Raw genomic sequence first — 16547 nt, 5'->3', positions numbered from 1 at the left:
ACTGGATACTGGCGCTGCGGTGTCGTTGCTCAACCTTGCCACTTACTACAAGTTTTTCAGTCCCCTACCACCCCAACAGCCCTCCACTGCCCTGTGTGGGTATGGTAGATCCAAGATAGACATTGTAGGCACCCTCCAGGTCCCAGTACACTACGGAACCAAGCATCTGCCATCATTCACATTTCACGTTGCAAAGCGGGGTGCCAACCTCCTGGGTCTCGACCTCTTCACAGGCTTGGGATTCACACTGAGCGATGACAGTTGGTCAGCTATCCACCAAGTTACCTGCACATGGCAACAGAACGGGCCAACTCTGTTTGATGGACTGGGCTGCCTCACAGCCTTCACTCACAGGCCCCTAGTGAACCCGGACGTGACCCCAGTCATGCAGCCACTGCGGCGCATTCCCTTTGCACTGCGTGATGACGTCACAAAAGATCTCCAGTCACAATTGGAGGCAGGCATCATTGAGCCAGTCAATGGATTTCAAACTTGGTCATTGCAACCAAAAAGTCAGGTGGAATCCGGACCTGTGTGGATCTCCGTGCTGTGAACAAGGCTGTTGTTTAACAAGGCTGTTGTTGTTGTTACAATTTCATGGCTCCACGATCTTCACGAAGCTCGACCTGCGTCAGGGTCAGGGGCGGCCTGTTCAATAGGGCGATATGGGCGACGCACTGCCAAACGGGAAAAGGAAGGGATTTTTTTTCTAATCAATTATATCACGGCAACAGTAGTTATCAGTGTTGTAATCTATACGTCTGATCTGCCACAGTGCCACACTGCCACTAAATGTCGAATCAGGCTAAAGTCGTGCTTCAAATGGCTCCCCCCCCCTTTTGGGGCGATTTCAGTCAGATTGAAAATCGCCCAGAACTTCTGTCATAGACTCCCATGTAAAATCTATTTTTTTCAAATTTCAGAGCCTTCAATACAATCTCAATGGGTGTCTGAGGGCTTGCACTTACGCGCTTTCGTCACATGAACGTAACTAAGAAAAGAGAGGGTAGCAGCCTCAATCAATTCACTACTACTATCAACATGGCTAGGCTTCAGTGCAACTCGATTGTGTCTTTGAAAGAAGTTCCTTTTTGTCGGCGAACAAATGAAGATAAATTGGCAACGAAACAATTAGGACCTCCCAGACCAAATTTAATAATTCAACAGGTTTCTACTAAAGGCGGAAAGTCCTACACCCGAGGATTTTCCAAAAATTGGTACGAACGGAAAAATAACATTGCCACTCAACTTGATGAGGGATACAGGCTAGCTGTCCGCCGCCACAACGATGAGGTTAGTGTTGATAATCACAAGTTTACTGGAGAACTGAGACCAAGTAGAGACTTTGGACAGGGTGGATATGGTATAATAAAGGCAGTTTATTCAGAGGTAAAGATATCTGGAATCGCGTGCACGGACCCGTTCGTCAAACTCTTAGGGAGCTATAAATTAAGCCCCATTACTTACCATATCAGATAAGAGAAATTGCTGCAGCTACATATATTTTACATCCTGGCCCTACATAGTTCACTATTTGCATCACTTACCAAAATATTACATGTGGTCATATATGCTTGGAAAGTGGAGATGCCATAGAACGTCAAAAAAGTAAACATTGCTGGAGACACATTGCCGTTTTGGAGAAGACATCGCGTTTGCTAGCGAAGAGATTTGTTGTGGCAAATGAACTTGGGCTGGGAATTGCCAGGAACCTCACGATAAGATATATGCATCAGCATTGCGAGTCTCATGATTCTATACGTATTGCGATTCGATACTGTGATTTTATTGCGCACCATATGTCTGTTGCAGAGGGATCAGAAAGCCATGAGAACGAGTTTTGATCAGTCATGGAAATAAAAGTGCTGAAAACAAATTGGCTCCCAATGTGAAAAGATTGAGAACAAGCTATGAAGGAACAATAATGGTGTTTTGGTGCAGGTACAGCCAACTAGCGCTAAAATATTGCGATATTGTCAATACAGTATATCGTAAAGTATCACTATGTAACTCGATTTCTTTCACCCCAATCCCTCAAATTAACGGTAAATAACTGAATTGTTTGCCCCACATTTAGCTAAGATGATTAGCTAGCCAGCTAAAATGTTTTATTTAGTTAGCAGTCGCATCTACAATAGTTTACTGTCAATAACATGTCTCCAAAAATGACGTGGTGTCTCCAATTGTGTTGACATTTTACAATTGCGATGCGCATCCATGAGTATCCACTTTCTGTAGCTCAGCTGGTAGAGCATGGCGCTTGTAACGCCAAGGTAGTGGGTTCGATCACCGGGACCACCCATACACAAAAATGTATGCACGCATAACTGTAAGTCGCTTTGGATAAAAGCGTCTGCTAAATGGCATATTATTATTATTATTATTATTATCTGAAGAGAGCCCCGAAACATTGTGTGCAGACATTTTATGCAATAAATGAAGTAGGTTGAATCTAGTAGTTCTGATCTTCTGATTGGTCCTGATGAGTTGGGCGAGGTCCCCTCCAGGCTACTGTCACTGTTGCATTGGCTCTGAGTCGGGTTCTCTGTCTTCAAATGTTCAGCCTAAGAGAGGGGATTTGTGTGTGTGTGTGTGTGTGTGTGTGTTTAACAGTGATGATGTGTGTGTGTGTGTGTGTGTGTGTTTAACAGTGATGATGTGTGTGTGTGTGTGTTTGTGTGTGTGTGTGTGTGTGTCCTCAGAGCAAGAACTCGTGAGTTGGAAGAACTGAGAGGCCTATGGCGTGGGTGTTGTCCTTGGCCACCTGCTGACAAGGCTGACAAGATAGGACCCTTTTGTCCATTGTTATTGGATAGGAACAGAACTTATAACCAGCTCCTGACCTAAATAGATCTTAGCACAACATTTTACTCAACATATCATATTCCATATTCACTATAACAAATATATTTACTACGACATTAGCAAGAACCGCCACATCCTCAGCCGGCTAATCCAGTGTGTGAAGTTTTGCGGAGTGTTTGAGTTAGCTTTGCGAGGCAAAGATGAAACTGAGGGCTCCACCAACCCTGGTAAGCCAACACTTTTGAGATCAGTCAATAAATGCTTCTGGTATTGACTTATATGCTGCCCCTGTCTTCATGTTGTTGCTGGACATATCTTTTTTAAAATGTGTGTAGGTCACCTAAATCATCAGAAAAATTGCCCCCCCTGAGAATTTTTTCAGGAGCCGCCACTGGTCAGGGTTATCTTCAGGTACCCCTCCATGCAGCTAGAAGAGACCTCACGGCCTTTGTCACACATGCTGGCGTGTTCAGATATACACACATGCCTTTTGGACTTAGCTCCGCCCCTAGCTGCTTCCAGAAGGTGATGTGCACCATCCTCGCTGGAATACCTGGTGTGGCGGTCTATCTGGACGACATCATGGTCCACGGCCCTGACCTCCACATCCATGATTATCGACTCCACAGAGTATTCAGTGCTCTACTGCGGAACAACCTGACCCTGAACGGTGGAAAGTGCACCTTTGCAGCTCCAGCCGTCGAGTTTGTGGGGTTCCGCCTGTCGGCCAAAGGAATTGCCCCACTCATGTCGAACATTGAAGCCGTCCACCGGATCCCGGAACCGACCTCAGCCTCTCAGGTGGCCTCATTCTTGGGCATGACAGCCTACTACCTCCGGTTTCTGCCCCACTACTCTCAGACCACCACGCCCCTTCGCCAGCTCCTCAAAAAGGACGAGCCATGGGCCTGGACGGCAGCCTGCTCAGATGCGGTCCGCTCACTGAAGAGCCAGCTCACCACAGCCCCAGTCTTGGCTCACTTTGACCCCGTCTGCCCCACCATTGTCACATGTGATGCCTCAGCTGGAGCACTAGGAGCTGTCCTCTCACAGCTGCAGAATGGCGTTGAGAGGCCCGTCGCCTTCGCTTCAAGGGCCCTGAGCCCCACTGAACAACAGTACTCTGTGGGGGAACGAGAAGCACTGGCCTGTGTCTGGGCGTGCGAAAGGTGGCACCTCTACCTATATGGCCGGCTGTTCACGCTCCAAACCGCCCACCAGTCTCTCACGACGCTACTGTCGGGATCAGGAACTGGCCACAAGCCACTTCGGCTGCACAGATGGGCCGACCGCCTCAGACAGTATGACTATCAGCTGAAGTTCACTCCGGGGAGGGATAACATGGTGGCAGACCTCCTCTCACGCTCCTACTCCGACCGTCTTGCCAGACGACAACGAAACAGAGCTCGTAAAAATGCTCTACGCTCCCCTTCAGTCAGTCGTCTCACTGGAGGAGCTGAAGCAAGCATCGGAACAGGATCCCACACTGTCTATCCTGCGCACCTACATACGCACTGGATGGCCAGCACAGGTGCCGGAAGAGCTGGTGACTTTCACCAGGGTGAAGAACAAACGTTCTCTCGAGGGTTTTGCACTTTGGTCCCGAGTGGCCTGCGTGTGCGTGTTCTATCCATGGCGCACGAAGATCACTTGGGCATAGTGAAGGTCAAACAGCGATGTCGAGACCTTGTGTGTTGGCCAGGTATCGACCACGACATTGAAGCCCTGGTCAGGGATTGTGCTGCATGCCTCCTCAGTGGGAAAACAGGACAGTCCACCCAACCCCCCCTGCAGCCTCTCTCATGGCTGTCCCGCCCCTGGAAACACATCTAGCTGGACATCTGTAGCGAAATCCATGGACACGCAGTCCCTCACCATCAGCGCTTCCTGGTGGTGGCATATGACCTCCACTCTAAGTAGCCAGAAGTGGTTCCTGTCGGAACTGTCACAACACAGGCCATCGTGGACATCCTAGACAGCCTGTTCACAAGGTGGGGCCTACCACTCACCCTCACCACGGACAATGGGCCCCAGCTAACCTCTGCGAAGTTCTCCTGATATCTCAGCAAAAAGGGAATCAAACACATCCGCACGGCCTACTACAACCCACAAGCTAACGGAGGGGTGGAACGCTTCAACGAAACGCTGAAGAACAGCATCAGAGCGCACCTGGTCCAAGGGTGCACGTTCCAAACTGCTTTGAATCAAACGCTAATGCACTACAGAGCAAGCAAACACACAACAACACAGGTCTCCCCGGCATCTCTAGGTCATGAGATGGAACTGCCACTGGACAGACTCAGAATACAGAGAGTAGCAGAACCGGCGACTAGGCACACCCAAGAAAGGCAGGCAGTGACCAGGCACCAAAGAGCAAAAAACAGCGTTTCGACAAGGCACACAGGGTGAAGAAGTCAATCATCCAAGTGTCAGACTGGGTCCGAGACCGACGGCCTCAGCGGTGCAACAAAATGGCCTCATTCTGGTCGGACCCCTTGCAGGTCAGTCGACAACTGGGGCCCGCCACCTTCATGATGAGCAATGGATCACGCTGGCACGCCAGCCGCCTCAGGAAAGTCCCTGCCCCTCAAGGAATACGAATGCCCACAAAACAAACATGCAGGCCAGTGACGCCACCTGATGGACTTCCTCCACCACTACAACCCGAGCCCCAGCCTCTGTGGGTTCCCCAAGGCCAGAGCCACAAGCGGTGGCGGTTGAACAAAGGCCTATGCGGGCACGAACTCGCCTTGCTCATCTGGGGGACTACTTAACCTCTTTTCATTCTTAGGCTCCGTTAGGTGTCTTAGTCAACCTCCAGGTTAATGGACTGAACTGGCTAGTTTGGAGAGTCCTTCCGTTTAAGAGTTAATGTTTATTTCTTACAGGTATCACTCTAGGTTCTTGCACTATGGAAATTCTTATATATGGTACCAGTCCCTGGTTTTGGAAAGGGGGGAGAAATGTTATTTATGGTACGACGTGCTGTACTTCGTACTGTACGTTGTTATGGTTTATGACAGTGTGCTGCTTTACGGATGAATGGGTTGTCTGAATGAGTGGCACATGTCATTAAAGGACAGAGTGATGTACAATGTGAAACTGTGCAGATGTGCGTTCTTCTACAGCTAGGCTAGATATAACACTCAGCCCCCTCCTGTACTCCCTGTTCACCCATGACTGCGTGGCCAAGCACGCCTCCAACTCAATCATCAAGTTTGCAGACGACACAACAGTAGTAGGCTTGATTACCAACAATGACAAGACAGCCTACAGGGAGGTGGTGAGGGCTTTGGGAGTGTGGTGCCAGGAAAATAACCTCTCACTCAACGTCAACAAAACAAAGGAGATGATCGTGGACTTCAGGAAACAGCAGAGGGTGCACCCCCCTATCCACATCGACGGGACCACAGTGGAGAAGGTGGAAAGATTCAAGTTCCTTGGTGTACACATCACTGACAAACTGAAATGGTCCACCCACGCAGACAGTGTGGTGAAGAAGGCCCAACAGAGCCTCTTCAACCTCAGGAGGCTGAAGAAATTTGGCTTGGCACCTAAAACCCTCACAAACTTTTACAGATTGAGAGCATCCTGTCGGGCTGTATCACCGCCTGGTACGGAAACTGCACCGCCCCCAACCGCAGGGCTCTCCAGAGGGTGGTGCGGTCTACCGAACGCATTACCGCGGGCAAACTACCCGCCCTCCAGGACACCTACATCACCCGATGTCACAGGAAGGCCAAAAAGATAATCAAGGACATCAACCACCCGAGCCACTGCCTGTTCACCCCGCTATCATCCAGAAGGTGAGGTCAGTACAGGCGCATCAAAGCTGGGACCGAGAGAATGAAAAATAGTTTCTATCTCAAGGCCATCAGACTGTTAAATGGCCATCACTAGCACATTAGAGGCTGCTGCTGCCTATTGAAATCACTGGCCATTTTAAGAAATGGAACACTAGTCACTTTAATAATGTTTACATATCTTGCATTACTCATCTCATATGTATATGCTGTATTCTATAATATTCTACTGTATGTTAGTCCATGCCGCTCTGTCATTGCTTGTCCATATATGTATATATTCTTAAATTCCATTCCTTACTTAGATTTGTGTGTATTGGGTATATGTTGTGAAATTGTTAGATATGACTTGTTAGATATTACTGCACTGTCGGAGCTATAAGCACAAGCATTTCGCTACACCCGCAATAACATCTGCTTAACACGTGTATGTGACAAATACATTTGATTTGATTTGATTTTAGTACTGTAGAGCTCTTTTTACTTGCACACAATATAGCTGGGTCACCCCGTCCTGCCCCTAGGGGTCCACGGCCCTGTATCGCCCCAACCCAACACACCCCACTCAGCTTTAGGATCTTAGTGAAACATTCATTATTGGTTTCATGTGTGTTAGGCCAAGGCAGACCCCCAGGGCCAGGACTGAGCAGCCCAGCAGCTAGGGATTGGCTAAATAGGTATCTCCCCCTGACGTGGGCATGTTTTCAATACAGACTCCTTTTGTCGTACAATATTCCATATAAGGCATCCAGACCTTATGAAAGTTGCACAGTATACCCTTAATCTTGTAATAAATCAAATCTAGTGATACAAAACTTTACATTTCTTCCATCCATTGTGGGAGGATAACCAACCTTCAATTAATGGCACTCCATTTCTTAGCCACTATAAATGCTAAGTTACACAGTTTCGTCTGATAGCAGTCTCCAGTATCAACATTTCCAAGCAAACAAAAACAGGGAGAAGGGAGAATCTGTAGACATGCTAAGATAAAATAACATACTCTTTGCCAGAATTCAGCCAGCCTTCACAAGACCATAACATATGCAAATATGTTCTCTTTTGTGTTTTACACCTCCAGCAGAAGAATAACATTTCTGAATGCATGATATTCAGTTTCACTGGCATATAGTATGTTCTATGGATGGTCTTAAATTGCAGTAATTTATGTTTTATATTATATGAACGTGACTGGGCATTCTAATATATCTGTATCCATTCATCATCAATAGCGTCTCCCAGGTCTTCCTCACATTTTTATTTTACATGCTTTGTGTCATCGGGAAAAGCATCTATCAACCCTTGATACAGTTTGGAAATCAACTTTAGAGGTTTGTCAGAATGCCTTAAAATAGTTTACATCTTTGAAGCTTCTTGCTTGTCCAGTGTTTGCTGCACAGAGAGAAAAAAGTGTTGTATCTGCAAAAGTTCACCTCTGCGCCGTCACAGACTGGCTTCCCTGGCTGCCTGACCCTGATGAGACCCCTGTCACCATCTGATCCTGCTCAGATGAGGCATAACAAAGAATTACCTTAGTGTACTTTATACATTATATTATCCATGGATAGAATCAATGGTTCAATAATTTAAATGACCATTATTCCCAGATCCCAGACTGTAGCCTACCCATCAACTCAAGATGGAACTTTGTATCAATTTACTGATTGTTATAATATACTGCAACATTCACCTGAGCTCCGTAGACTGGTCTTCCCTGGCTGTATGACCCTGCAGGGGCACCTGTCACCATCTAATCCTGCTAAGACATTGTTATGATGAGTTTCTGGTATTGAGAAGTTCAAGATGCAAGAATTTACTTAGACATTCTGTGGAGATTTTATACCAAGTATTTATTGGATCACGAGCTCGTGGGTTCATCTAACAAACGGACATGGCTTTGCCCTTCGTCAGTTGAACTAACTTGAACAAAGGAAACACTCTACCTTATATACCTTCTATTCCCCTCTTCCTGGCATACATCTGGTAAGTCTCCATGGGCACTCCCTGTCTTTGATGTTCATCACTCTTTACCCCAAGTCACTATCCTGCCCATCACTCAGCTATCCTAAATATCACTAATCTACCTTGACATAAGGAATGTAGACTTCATGACCCCAAACCACTTATCTCGTAACTCTACCTCTGTCCTCACAATACTATGACATGACATCATTACAGACATGATGAGCATAGTGTTGTGTACTGACTGTGCACCATGACAGTGAAGGCGGTAGAGCTGTTTATACCCTGTCAGTATGAAAAGTAGGGAATTAGCTAGGGAAACTGACAGATCAATAACGTTACATTGATATACTGAGTAATAGAAACTGACATTGCGTTGAACAATTGTTTGGTAACTGGTATTATTGTTTGATTCAGGTCTAATGTGGTTGAGGCAAAAATAACAGCTAAAGTTAGTGATCTAGCTAGCTAGCTAACGTTAGCAAACCTTTGTCTAGCTCTAGCTAATGGTACAACGGTAAATAATCAAATGTACTTCTGTTGAAACGAGACAAAACAAAGGCTACAAAATATTTCCATACACACAACAGCTGTTAGATACTGATACCTCACAGATGGCTAGAGGCTAGCTAGAGCTGAGCTGGCTGTGGTAGTTACTAGCTAGCTAACTAGCTGCTAGTAGCTAGTTCATTCACTTCAGTCGAGAGGGGATTAAACATTAGCTAACGTAACATGTCAGTTACACTACTAGCTCAACACTGGGAATAAATAAAACATTTCTGTCAAACAGCAGTTACCTTGCCAGCTAGATCAGTCAACTAAAGAGTAGCCAGTTTCTGCTCTGCTTGCTGTTACAACTCGTAGAAAAAGAGCAACACAGACAGCAGCTGCCTCTGTTCATCTCTCCCGTGCTGGTCCTATACGCCAGACTTTCAGAAGCTTTGCCTTCACACAGCCTGTCCGCACGCTCGTTCGTGCGGTCCTAAATTCTGCCTGCTGAAACCGGAAAACAGCCTACCCGCTCTGAGGCGTCTGCATGGTCTGGTCCTAAAGCACACTGGTGCCGCGTGGTGTATCACAGTGCAATGATCAAACTGGGGGGGGGGGGGGGGCTCAAAAGCTGCAGCTGGCTCAAAACAGAGCAGCACGCATTGCCCTTAACTGCACATACAGAACTAACATCAACCACATGCATGCCAGTCTTTCCTGGTTGAGGGTTGACGAGAGATGAATCTCTTCCAGAGATTTGAGACTGGGACGGAGGTTCACCTTCCAGCAGGACAATGACCCTAAACATACTGCTAAAGCAACACTCGAGTGGTTTAAGGGGAAACATTTAAATGTCTTGGAATGGCCTAGTCACAGCCCAGACCTCAATCCAATTGAGAATCTGTGGTATGACTTAAAGATTGCTGTACACCAGCGGAACCCATCCAACTTGAAGGAGCTGGAGCAGTTTTGCCTTGAAGAATAGGCAAAAAACCCAGTGGCTAGATGTGCCAAGCTTATAGAGACATACCCCAAGAGACCTGCAGCTGTAATTGCTGCGAAAGGTGGCTCTACAAAGTATTGACTATAAAGAACATTAAAGAACATTCAGGCTCCAGCATCAGTAAAAATACATGTACAGTGGCATGCGAAAGTATTCACCCCCCTTGGCATAAAAAAAAAAAGTAATTTCTTTCTTTTCACTTCACCAATTTTGATTATTTTGTGTATGCCCATTACATGAAATTCAAATAAAAATCAATTTAAATTACAGGTTGTAATGCAACAAAATAGGAAAAACGCCAATGGGGATGAATACTTTTGCAAGGCACTGTATTACACCCGTAACATTACTTAGTTAACATTAAATCTTTGTCATTCTTAATTTTGAGATCCCATCAAACAAACACACAAACCTCATACCCAACAATCACGTCGATACAGACAGCTGTAATCAACGATGAAGTCATGGTATTGTCCCCAAATAACACACGTTGCCCTTTAACAGGTACAGTATGCCATCCTCCTATATAAAGAACAGTCTACTCTAGCCGAATCAAGTCATTAGCCAGCCTAATCCACTTGAGGCTTGTTGCCTTGATTAAGCCATAATGCCAAACAAGCCACACCAGAGAACAAGAGAGCAACAAGAGAGCTGCCATATGGAATAGCAGCACATTATATCAGTAGTCAAGTATAATATTATTGTCCACCTCACTAATATGTATGATCTCAAACCTTGACTTGATTTGTGTGGATTGAAGAGAAATGCAAAGTTGCAAATGCTCCTGGAATACATACTGAGACCAACCGTTCATGGCCAAAATACTTGAGAACTTGTTGACAGAGTAGCTCCGGTGACCAGGTAAGTTGTTTTCTTTGAAAAAGCATTTATGGCTGTGTTAAAGGGGCAATCTGCTTTGCTTTATCTTGGCCAGGTCGCAGTTGTAAATGAGAACTTGTTCTCAACTGGCTTACCTGGTTAAATAAAGGTGAAAAAAATAAATAATAATAATAATCTGCGATACTACATACTCATTGATTCTTCAAGAATATAACTTATAAATGCTTAATGAGCTTAGTTTAACTGTCATACCCCATCAGAACCCAAAATATACGCTTGTTTTATCGAAACAGTGGCGGCGTGACCACTTCGTTATTGTTCGAACTGCAGATTGGCCCTTTAAGATCGTCTCTTACCATTTTAGTGTTTCCTGAATTAAAAAAGTGGAAGAGAAGAAATAGAAGAAGCAGAATAAAATGGTGAATATCTCAAATGATTATGGGAGGTAAGATGTTTGATAACAGAAGTAATTAATTCAACATTAATTCCATCATGTTCCTCTTGTCAACTCAATCAGAGTGATTGTGATTGTCAGATGTTATGTGATGGACTATGCCATTTGTCTGTTTTTTCTGTGATCTTATGTACATTAAAGCCCCTAACACTGACTTTCCATTTCAGAAACACAATCAGCTTTGAAACACAGAAATTAATACTCGCAATGTCATAGAAACAACAATATTTCCCATAATGTCTTGTTACATGATAGCCACTGGTATATAAATACATTTCAGAAACTAAAAGTCACATACATATTATAGGCCTTACCAAACTTGCCAAAGAGTAATGTAAAACTGTTTCAACATCTAATTTCATAGAGGCCATGGCATAAGTATGCCTTTATAGAATTACATACATAGTCTCTGCTGAAGGATTGAGGTCAATCAATGAGGCCCGAGGTGAGCCAGAAGATAACAAGATTAAAACGTTGTCTCAAGGAACATTATCACCCAGCACCATGCTCTCATTGGTTTCTGTGTAGTGGACATGTTTGTTTTGGTCAATTCTATTTTGGTCTTTCAGTGTTTGGCAGTGTGACATGGCCCAGTTTCTATAAATTGTGATTCTTAATATCTTTGCCTGACAGGAATAACCATGGGATGTGGCGTCGCAAAGTCGAACCAGTTCCATACTAAAAAGGGGGGAAAAGGTAGGCCTAACCTGACAGTTGGGAGTCCTGATCACTGGCCCTTATGTTCAACAACAGTGGTATTCAAAGTTGGGGTCGCGAGGATACTGCAGTGGGGTTGCCAAAATGTTAAAAAATTAAATTAAAATACAATAAATAAAGAGTACAGATTATTGTATATATACAAACGTTTTTGAAAAATATAATAAAATAAATAGATAAATATTGAATTAATGTAATTATTGGTTTCATTTTGTTTCATTAGAATTGGGTGGGATGGGGTCAAGAGAAATTATTGGGGAAAAAACAGGGTCCCTAGAAATTCTGGTAGAAAAATGGGGTCCCCGCCTAAAAAGTTTGAGTACCACTGTTCTACAAGCATGAATCATGTTTACATCTTTTATGTGTCATAGGCTGGCAGGTAGCCTTGCGGTTAAGAGCGTTTGGCCATTAACTGAAAGGTTGTTGGTTTGAATCCCTGAGCTGACTAGGTGAAACATCTGTTGATATGCCCTTGAGCAAAGCACTTAACCCTAATTGTCATTGGTGTTGACATATGAAATGTATCATAACCATAATTTATCAGAAAGGATACAAAAAAAAGGCATCCACTGATAACATACTATAATTTCCTCTAAATTATTCAAATATGTTGTATTCTGTTTATCAACTACGGTAAGGTATTCTAACCATACACCCCTCTATTTCTCTTCCATAAAATAATGGAAGATGCAATCGTCCCAGGTAAACTCAGAGTCCAGTGCCATTTCTATTAGTCTTTCTCAAACTTGTTTTGTCCCAGGAACCATATTGTTCTTCCTAATCTGAGGACTGTTTACATCAAATCTATTAAAGATGCAGTCTGGGATCTTAAACACTTAGGGGAGAATTCCGACCCCCAGCTAAAGGGGCAATCTGCAGTTGCTACATCCATTTTTTAAACGTATCATTTAATTATACAGTATGTACCCATTGATTCTTGAAGAATATCTTATTTATGCCTCATGAGCTTAGTTCAACTGTAGTACCCCATCAGAACCCCAAATATAAGCTCTTTTTACTCCAATGTTTGTAATAAAGTAAATGTAAACAAACACTATGTAACCGCAAAACATGGTTAAAACTATCATTTTGATATCATGGATTGTTAGTCCTTGCATCCATAGCTCTGTCTATGAATTTGAGAGTGGTTACATTTCTCCAGCCCCATCCCTCAGCTTTTAATGAAATAGGGGCGGGGATTTGCTTTGTTATTGTTTCAACTGCTGATTGCCGCTTTAAGCAGCTTAAATGGAAGGCAATTCCCTTTTATACACTTTTCTCTCTACGCGTATTCTGAGATTGAATTTAAGCATGAGAATAGTATGCAATTCACCAGCTATTCGTTTGGGGTGGAAATCGAATAAATGAAGGCGTGGCGGGGAGGGGGGTGTTTACAGATACGCCGTATTCTGACCTTGACTTAATTCCCTAATCATTCCACCACCTTTACGTGCGAGGATACCATGAATAAGGTCTAGAGAATCTACCGGATACAACTTGATAAGAGCTATTGATAAGAGCTAGGTAAATGAGTAATCAGTTTGGATAAGGGAATTGTAAATATAAATTACAATTGTTTTAGATCTATTTTACCTTATAATCGCTGGAGACATATGTGAAACCCGTAATATGGCAGCAAACTGAAGCATATCAACATATCAACTTCCCCACAGTAAAGTTTATGAAATGCTGTGCCATTATGCAGAATATAAATTTTACCTCCTTTTAACTTGCAGGGATGGGCACTCTCGAATGTCTTACTTATAGGCTACCCCGACTTTCTCTGTTTCGTATTTCTATCATGTTAAATATTAGCCACTAACAGTTTCAACCATCAGCAGGCCTAATAACCACACATATTCAACTGACAATTTACTGTTAGTTCCCTTCAGTTGGTATAACCTACATTTTCATTTCATACATTGTTTCATTTACTTTCATTTGCTTCCTCTGTAAACGCTGTCACGGCCATATGGTTGTTGATGAGGATCATTAGTTACAGTTGATAACAAGGTTTGAGGTCGGAAATATTAGTGAGGTGGACAAGAAAAAACATGTAGGCTAATTAAATCGTTATGGAGCCGATGGTTAGTGCAGGCAAGTGCAGGCAATATACAAGGGTATAGCCTACTATTGTACACTGTTCTCCCTATTATATTTCTATGTACACTTATCTTCCAACATTACCATGGGTTGAAGAACTGACTATGGCAACTTTCAGGATGAATCAAACCACTGTATTCTTGATTAATCAATATATTTTGTGCATAAAGGCTCTCCAAACTTGTTTTTTATGATTCATAAATACTTTCCTAACCTTAAATAATCTAAAGAATCGGAGTAATTATTATTTAGGGCATGCAAGGTAACCACACCTGCAGAGTGCTTTACGTGACTGAATAAGGTAAGTCTGAATTCCAAATACTGGGAACATTTTCGGGGACCTGTTTTGGCTCGTGAGCACTACTTTCAAAACTTCTGGCTGAAATTATACGAATGCTCTGGAGTATCACTTTAATGAGATCTGGCTAAATTTCTGTCTGGTAACCACGGACCGGAGGTTGAGAAACACTGATCATGTATCCATTTCTCCATGCATTTTAAAGACTCCTACACATCTATCCAACTACAGCCAACTACATTTACATTTACGTCATTTAGCAGACGCTCTTATCCAGAGCGACTTACAAATTGGTGCATTCACCTTATAGCCAGTGTGATAACCACTTTACAATGTTTATTTATTTATTTTTTCTCTTTTTTGGTTTATTTTATTTTATTATTATTTTTTGGGGGGGGGTTGGGGTAAGGGGGGGGTAGAAGGATTACTTGATCCTATCCCAGGTATTCCTTAAAGAGGTGGGGTTTCAAATGTCTCCGGATGGTGGTGCGTGACTCCGCTGTCCTGGCGTCATGAGGGAGCTTGTTCCACCATTGGGGTGCCAGAGCAGCGAACAGTTTTGACTGGGCTGAGCGGGAGCTATGCTTCCGCAGAGGTAGGGGAGCCAGCAGGCCAGAGGTGGATGAACGCAATGCCCTCGTTTGGGTGTAGGGACTGATCAGAGCCTGAAGGTACGGAGGTGCCGTTCCCCTCACAGCTCCGTAGGCAAGCACCATGGTCTTGTAGCAGATGCGAGCTTCAACTGGAAGCCAGTGGAGTGTGCGGAGGAGCGGGGTGACGTGAGAGAACTTGGGAAGGTTGAACACCAGACGGGCTGCGGCATTCTGGATGAGTTGTAGGGGTTTAATGGCACAGGCAGGGAGCCCAGCCAACAGCGAGTTGCAGTAATCCAGACGGGAGATGACCCGCTTCCTGTGTAAGGCAGGGTCGTACTCTCCGAATGTTGTGTAGAGCATGAACCTACAGGATCGGGTCACCGCCTTGATGTTAGCGGAGAACGACAGGGTGTTGTCCAGGGTCACGCCAAGGCTCTTCGCACTCTGGGAGGAGGACACAACGGAGTTGTCAACCGTGATGGCGAGATCATGGAACAGGCAGTCCTTCCCCGGGAGGAAGAGCAGCTCCGTCTTGCCAAGGTTCAGCTTGAGGTGGTGATCCGTCATCCATACTGATATGTCTAAATATCGATGATGTGTTGGGTCGTTTTTTCCCAACTCAGTCCCAACTCATGTTAAATCGGGACCAACTACAAGCAACTTTGTCCGATTCAGCAACCATCTATAGACGGTTGGGTTGGCTGTAGTTGGATAGATGTGTAGGAGCCTTTACAGGATGTGTGTGCTCTTTTTTTAATTTTAGCAATGGTCAAGCAAGTTCTACAAAGATAAAGCATTGCCCTCTAGAAAATGTATACCAATTTGCAGTATACACAGAATAATGGTGACTTTACCTGACTTACCTCAAAGCCTTGTATGTGTGTGAAATAATTTAATGCATTTTCTCTTATTTTTCTGTATCTGCAACGCTACATGAAGCCATCACATGTAAGCCCACATGCTTCCCTTCTATGTTGATGTTGTTTACTTGTAAGGTAGCAGGTAACAGGAAGCAGATGGAATGTTTACAGCAGGGTCAGTCTGGGTCAAAGGTCAAGGCTGTAGTGGTCAGGCTTTTGTTGGACAGTATGTTGTTGTGTCCCATTAGCAGGGGTGGACTGGGACCAGTATCGGTCCGGGCATTTGTTACACAATAAATAAATCATGGCAATCATTGATCTGTCCTTGTTATAATACTGTTATGATGAAAAACAGTGCATTCAGAAAGTATTCAGACCCCTTGACTTTTTCCACATTTTGTTAGGTTACAGCCTTATTCTACAATGGATTAAATAAAAAATCTTCCTCATCAATCTACACACGATACCTCATAATGACAAAGCGAAAACAGGTTTTTAAAAACAGAAATACCTTATTTACATACGTATTCAAACCCTTTTCTATGAGACTCGAAATTGAGCTCAGGTGCATCCTGTTTCCATTGATAATCCCTGAGATGTTTCTACAACTTGATTGG

Source organism: Coregonus lavaretus (assembly GCF_964263955.1).
Source record: "Coregonus lavaretus genome assembly, chromosome: 14".
In the NCBI taxonomy this organism is placed as follows: Eukaryota; Metazoa; Chordata; class Actinopteri; order Salmoniformes; family Salmonidae; genus Coregonus; species Coregonus lavaretus.
Note: the sequence above shows the minus strand (reverse complement) of the source record.